A 7,583-nucleotide genomic window follows, 5' to 3' on the forward strand; every position below is an offset into this window, starting at 1 on the left:
CTAGGAAGTTCTGGCTTTCCTGAACTCACTGCATAGGTTAGGCTGGCTTTGAATTCACGGGGATTCTTAAACGCACAGAGATCTGCCTGCCTTTGCTAGGATTGAAGGCATGTGCCACCCTCCCTGGCAAAGATTTTATTCATCTTTATTGCTAATTGTGTGTGGTTACTTGCACATACATGAGTGTGAATCCCTACATGGGCCAGAGGAGTGGGATGTCTGGATCTGAAATTACAGGTGATTTTGAGCTATCATGTAAGTACTGAGAGCTGAACCCCGGTCCTCGGCAAGAGAAGCCAGTGCTTTTAACCACTGAGCCATCTCTCTAGCCCAAAACATTTTTCTTTGTTAGAAAAATACATATCCTTAATAGAAACAGAGAAGATATACTATGGCTTTGTGTGTCAACTTGACACAGGCTGGTGTTATCACAGAGAAAGGAGCCTCCCTTTAGGAAGTGCTTCCTTGAGATCCAGCTGTAAGGCATTTTCTCAATTAGTGATCAATCGGGGAAGGCCCTGTGTGGGTGGTGCCATCCATGGGCTGGTATTCTTGGGTTCTATAAGAAACCAAGCTGAGAAAGCCAGGGGAAGCAAGCCAGTAAGGAACATCCCTCCATGGCCTCTGCATCAGCTCCTGCTTCCTGACCTGCTTGAGTTCCAGTCCTGACTTCCCTTGGTAATAAACAGCAGTGTGGAAGTGTAAGCTGACTAAACCCTTTCCTCCCCACTTTGCTTCTTGGTCATGATGTTTTGTGCAGGAACAGAAACCCTAACTAAGATACCTATGTTATTTTTAATAAGAAAGTAATTCAATATAATCACTAAATTACATGGCTAAAGTAGCATCCATCTATATTTTATTAGTAACTATTAAGTTTCAGGTGACTTTAGAAATAATGACTCTATATGGCAGCTCGTATAATTCTCTTGAGCTTAAAGAAACTGAATTTCCCAGATCAAAACAGCTAGCACAATTAGCAGAAGCCCGAGGTTTGGACACACTCTTGTCTAAATCCAAAGGCCATGTTCTCCTGTCTGCCACCCAGCCTCTCATTCTCTTGGTATTTGGGGCCTTGTTAACTATTGGCAGCTAAGTCAACTGCTAATTAGAGTAATTCTCCGAAAATGTTAATCAGAGCATGTTTCTTTTCTGCAGAAAAATGTCCAGCTCGCACGGAGTCGGATGGAAACGGCTACAGGGTTTTGCAGTGCCTTTCTGGGCTTTCCTCAGTCTTTGGCACGGTGTGTTTCTTCCTTTCTTTTAACTTCCGTTTTTTCTCGCTTCGCTGCAGCCCCGCCAGCATCTTAAATGTTTTCCTCAAATGTACGGAGCATCCTGTTTCTGCTCATCCTGCGGTATTCAGTCGGCTCCCTTTCTTCTCCTTCTCCTGATTCCTTCTCTGGTCCTGTCTTTTCCTGGGAGAAGACTCCCCGGCCATCGCCATGAAATTGCCCCTCCCACACCGCTTTCTCTTTTCCTCTGTCTGTCTATTGCTGATTGACAGCTGAACGAACCGACTTGCTTGTCTATCTCCCTACAATGTAATGCAGACCGGCCAGGATGGGGGATTCGCCTGTTTTTCACATCTGTATTTCTCTAGCACCTAGTATAATAATTGGCACATCCATCGTAGCTGCTCAATAATATTTGTTGTATCATTGGATAGCTTGACCTCCTCAGCTGAGCTGACTCCCCGTGTGACATAACCTCATGCCAGGCAGCCTATGAGACCGGAATGGAATTATCAGTAGGGTCAGGCAGCGCTCTCTGATCCCATTTTAAGTCGTGAACATCGTCGGGAGGTTGGGGGGATGGGGTAGGGGGTGGGGGGTGGGGTGGGAAGTTTACTGTCTACTCACAGCATATCTCCTTGCATGATATATGAGCAAGTTTCCCAATTCTTTTTGGTCTTAATTTTGTCATGGATAAAATAGATATAACAACTGTTAGGTAACTATGCAGGGTATCAAGTTAGACTCTTCGATCTCCCTTTCCAGCTAAGTAGAGCGCTCGCTCTCCCTCTTCAGCCCCAGAAACCATCTTTGCTTTCACAATCCCAGACAGCTGATTAGTCAGCCAGGAGCTCTGAAAGGCCTTTGGCTAGGAACTCAGGATTTATGAGAGCCACTGTTTCTCTCTCTCCCATCTGAGCCCCTAGATGACAGGGAATAGCATTCTCTGATTTATTGAATTAGCATCTCCAGTGTGGCTTTTGGTACCAGATGAACACTTCCCAGTTTGATAAGAATCACTTGATAATGGGGATTAGATATTAAAAACGACAGCTGGATCTTTCCTAGTCTTTTTTTTTTTTTTTTTTTTTTTGGTGTTGTTTAAACCAAACCCTTCTGCTATGCCAAACGTTTACACAAAGACTTAGTGTTCTTACACCCTTCTAGGACTTAACAAATTCGTTATCTTTATGATGTAACCTCTAAATACTAAGAGATGTCGACTAGGGGTTAAAGTTTTTTTTTTTTTTTTTTTTTTTTACTGGAGCAAAAAATACGGATGTATTGGTAAAAACAATGTTTTAATCCTATGCAGTTTTGATTTCAGGTTGAGCGGAGAATAGAGCAACCACAGGAATGTATATTAACAAAAGTAATAAGCTAATTAAATAGTGTACAAACGTTGCATTGTCTGGGCGTTAGCGCTTGAAGGTCATGCCGTAGTTTACAACGGCAAAAGGGGTGTACTGAGGGAGGATTATTTGATGAGGATCTTTTTGTGCCACAAGTTATTTGTAGTTTAAGATAATCAACTCTCTTCCTCCCCCCCCCCCACTGTGAATAGAATCATAAAGAAGAGAAATGTGTGCTTCAAGTGTTTCTTGAATTCTGTAGTATTATACCACTTAGCCCACAGGGTTTGGGGCAGACAGAGGGAGAAAGAAGAGATGCACTTTCACTGGGATTGAGGCTGGGAGTGGATGGTGGAGCCAGGTCGCTATACTATGGAAGACAGGCTGGCCCTGGTTCCTGGCTTTGAATACATAACCAAAGAGAGAACACACAGGCACTATGCCACGTAGACCTTCCCTCTGCCATCTTTAAACAGACACAGCAAACACATCCAGAAGGCCAAAGGTGAGTCTGGCGCAAGAGGCTGGGTTTCCTGTTGACTGCCCTCTGTATCTTGGCATTTAGTCTGTGTTTATGGTCAGAGCGGCAGACACGAGGTAATGAAGCAAAGGCCGCGAATGCACAATAATCGCCATACCATAAAGGCCCCGTGTACTCTGCGCCTTGTTCGGAGGCCGGAGGAGGCTGGGGTCAGCTGGACTGCATCTGCTCTGGGTCCTTCTGTGGCCAGGGTTTGTTCCACTCTCATCTGTCCACGATTGCCCAATGTTGCCCCGTAGCTACTGGAGGGCAGCGGGAGCCGAGAAAAGCAGATGACGCAATCAACCTGTCAGGACTGGTGGTGATCGTAGCCAATGCCAGAAACGCCTCATCACTGGACGTGAGGGCCTCAGTCCGTGTTCAGTGTCTGACTCAGCACAGGCCACGGTTCTCTCTTAGTTACTTTTCTCTGTAGAGAGGGTCTGCCTTGAACTCCGAGATCCACCTGCCCCAGCTTTCCAAATGAAGGGATTCAAGACATGTACAACCACTGCCCGCTGGCTTTTCTTACTTTTCTATTGCTGTGACAAAACACCATGACCGAGGTGACTTATAGATTGTGAATTGACTTACGTTGGTGGAACAGAGGCCTGGCAGCCACAGCTCAGAGCTTACGTCTTGATCTGTAGGAAGGAGGCAAAGAGATATGGGGCATGTTAGGAAGAATGGCATGGGTCTTTTGAAGCCTAAAAGGCCACCCCAAGTAACATACCTCCTCCAACAAGGCCACACCTCCTGAAATTTGTCAAAACAGGACCACTAGCTAGAGACCAAGTATTCAAACATTTGAGCATGTGGGGACCTCTCTCTCTCTCTCTCTCTCTCTCTCTCTCTCTCTCTCTCTCTTTCTCTTTCTCTTTCTGGTGTTTTGAGACAGGGTTTCTCTGTTTAGCCCTGGCTGTTCTGGAACTCACTTGGTAGACCAGGCTAGCCTTGAACTCAGAAATCCGCCTGCCTCTGACTCCCAAGTGCTGGCATTAAAGGCGTACGCCACCACTGCGGTGACCATTCTCATTCTAACCAGCGCAGCCTGTTCCTTTAGCGGTGTACCTCAGTGGGTTTCAGGCCTTTGCTGAGGGAACTGAGAGATGTCTATAATTGTTCACATGCTCTTGTTTTATCTAGAGGGGAGAGAAGGAGTCAGTGTCACAGAGCAAGGGCTGTAATAACCTGAAGGGATGAATGAATGATGGAGAGTCAGTGAGCCCATTTCCTCCCCCAGGGACCCACAGGATTGTGTGTGTCTATGCAAATTTGTCTGGTTACCTTATTGTAATTCAAAAGTTATTATGTTTATTTATACTATATGTCTTTCTGTGTGTGTGTGTACATGACACAGTGCATGTGTGAGACTCCCAGGTATAGGACTCAGGACCCTCTCTACTGACACGTTCTGTGTGCCAACTTGACACAGGCTGGAGTTATCACAGAGAAAAGAGCTTCAGTTGAGGAAGTGCCTCCATGAGATCCAGCTGTGGGGCATTTTCTCAATTAGTGATCAAGTGGGGAGGGCCCCTTGTGGGTGGTGCCATCCCTGGGCTGGTAGTCCTGGGTTCTATAAGAAAGCAGGCTGAGCAAGCCAGGGGAAGCAAGCCAGTAAGAAACATCCCTCCATGGCCTCTGCCTCAGCTCCTGCTTCCTGACCTGCTTGAGTTCCGGTCCTGACTTCCTTTGGTGATCAATAGCTGTGTGGAAGTGTAAGCTGAATAAACCCTTCCCTCCCCAACTTGCTTCGTGGTCATGATGTTTGTGCAGGAATAGAAACCCTGACTAAGACACCCTTTGCTGCCTTACTATGGTTTTGTAGTGCCTTAAATGAGTTGTATGTAAAAGGATTATTTTGGTAGTTGAAGACTCTAAATCTCAGCGTTGGGGGTGGGTTGGGGAGGTAGTAAGAGAACGAGAGTCCAAGATACACAGTGAATTTGAGGGCAGACTGGACTGCACGAGACACTGTTTTTCAAAGGAAAAATTAAGTAGGCTAAAAAAAACGTTCTGTAAGAAAGTTACGAGATAGTATGTCGAGTTACAGTGTGACAGAGGTATTGCAGAGTAACCCTAAGAAAGCAGGCCAGGAGGTTAGTAATTAACTGTGAAGGTAGCAAAGATATTAGTGGGTGTTTGCTTTGCAGCTCAGCATAGCCATGGCTGAAGAGAATGTCATTGTGACACGCCAGACAAGAGACTCTGGTCCCTGCCAGGCTCCTGCAATGACCTCTGGTTATCACACTCCAAACGAAATCTATAATGAAATGGTCAGGGGGCAGGGACCAGGGCTAAAGCTGTTTCTTTTTTTTTTTTAATTTATTTATTATATGTAGATACACTGTAGCTGTCTTCAGACACCCCAGAAGAGGTTGTTGCAGATGGTTGTAAGCCACCATGTGGTTGCTGGGATTTGAACTCGGGACCTTCAGAAGAGCAGTCAGTGCCCTTACCTGCTGAGCCATCTCTCCAGCCCCTCAAGCTGTTTCTGAAGATGCCTGATGCCCCACAAAGTAAAGGCAGTATGGAGACGCCGGATAAAGAGGGGCATAGCTACTTTTGGGGGCAAGATTGTGAAACGCTTCCCAGATAAGAGGTGTGGTGTGTTTATGGGGGGAAGACTTTCAGTGAACAGCCTTGGGAAAAGGAGAGCCTGTTGACTTCAGGGAGACAAATATTTACTGAATGAGCATGAGACAGAAAAATGAGTAGTTTCCCACTTTACTAAATCCGATCCTTTGTTAAACAGTAAAACGGCGTTGAAGCAGAATTCTGTGTGTGTGCCTGTGTGTGCTTGACTTGACCACTGAAGCTATTTCTCCCCAGACTTCCTCCATTTTTCCAGTCATCTAGAGAGTATTTGGTTGACAGACAACAGGAAAAGAGCACACATAGGATCCAAAGATGTATGTGTTATGGGAAAAACACGGTTCTAGGAAATCAAAGAAAATCCTACAGCAGATCCAATAATGGCTTCTCAATTTTAATTATAGCTTACATCAAGAAACCTTCACATTCTAGAAACACTATCCACTCTTCTTTCTGAAGATCTCTCAGAAGCCTAGGCTCAGGAATGTAAGGGGGAGGGGAAATCCAAACTAAATCACTATGTAGTAGTATTAGTGAGATTTCATTATATGAGACATGGATTGGTGCATTTCCTTTAGACCTCTTGGAAACGCTACAGAATGAGCCATCTTGTGGACGTAGTGTGGGCTTTGGGGGTTATCACTTGTTCACAATGTCTCAGTCACTTCAGTCCCTTGCTAGAGTCTCTAAAAGGACCAAAAGAGATAATCAGTGGGACCAGAATTTGAACTAAGTGTGAAGATGTGCCGGACATGAGGCGGCCCGAGGGAGCCTATGCCAGTCTATGGGGGCTGTTAGCATGTTCTGAGTTCATTGATATGTGCTGTGCTGTGATTAAGTCTGCAAGAGTCTACAGAGGTGGGGCAGGGAGGAGAGCTGCAGGGGACGAGGCTGGGAAGTACTTGACACTGTGAAGCTGCTCAAACAGGTTGGACCTTGGAGTAGAGTCACAGCTGTCTGTGAGTGGAGATGCTTTCTTAGGTGTCCACACAGTCAGGAGATGATACTTCTACTCCCCCCAAGTGAGGGGATGCTGAGCCAGAGAGCAGGGAAAAGCATCAACTGAAGCCAGGCAGGCAAAGAACCCAGATGCCAGTAACAAGAAGTTTCTGGTCCATGGGAATTTTTTTTTGCCTGCATGCAGTACCCACAGTGGCCAGAAGAGGGTGTCAGATCCCAGGGATTGATAGGCATAGAGGATTGTGAGCAGCTCTGTGGGTACTGGGAATTGAACCCAGGTCCTCTGGGAGGGAAACCAGTGCTCGTAACCACTGAGCCATCACTCCAGCTTAGCAGTTCCCTTTTGGATTAATCTCACCTGTTCCTTTCATATTCCCTTACTTATTCTTCAGTTGTATTTGCTAGTCTTTCTGTATATATGTATGTATGTATGTATGTATGTATGTATGTATGTATGTATGTATGTGAGTGATCTCTCTGCATGTATACTTTTGTGCCAGAGGAGGGCATCAGATCCCCTTACAGATGGTTGTTAGCCACCATGTGGTTGCTGGGAATTGAACTCAGGACCTCTGGAAGAGCAGCCAGTGCTCTTAACCAGCTACTCTTTACCCACATCTTTATCCTGGTGATCTTCTCTGTGGTAGACTCCATTACTAACTCTGGTTTCATTCCTTCTGCGTCTTGTACCCAGGTTTGGAACTGGCAAAGCATGTTTCTCCTGCCCTGGACTTGGGATTTGAGACCGGGCATGTGTAATAACTTGCTTTAGGTAGTGATCTATTGGCAGAGTGAAGGATGCATCACGAGCTTAGATAGGATCTCCCACACTTCCTCTCGCTCTCTTGGTACAGTGCCATGGGTGTGGCCTGGAAGGGCTGTGGGAAGCTAGGAGGATGAGAGACATACAGGCAGAAGAGA

This window comes from Apodemus sylvaticus, chromosome 20 (genome assembly GCF_947179515.1).
Source record: "Apodemus sylvaticus chromosome 20, mApoSyl1.1, whole genome shotgun sequence".
Classification (NCBI taxonomy): domain Eukaryota; kingdom Metazoa; phylum Chordata; class Mammalia; order Rodentia; family Muridae; genus Apodemus; species Apodemus sylvaticus.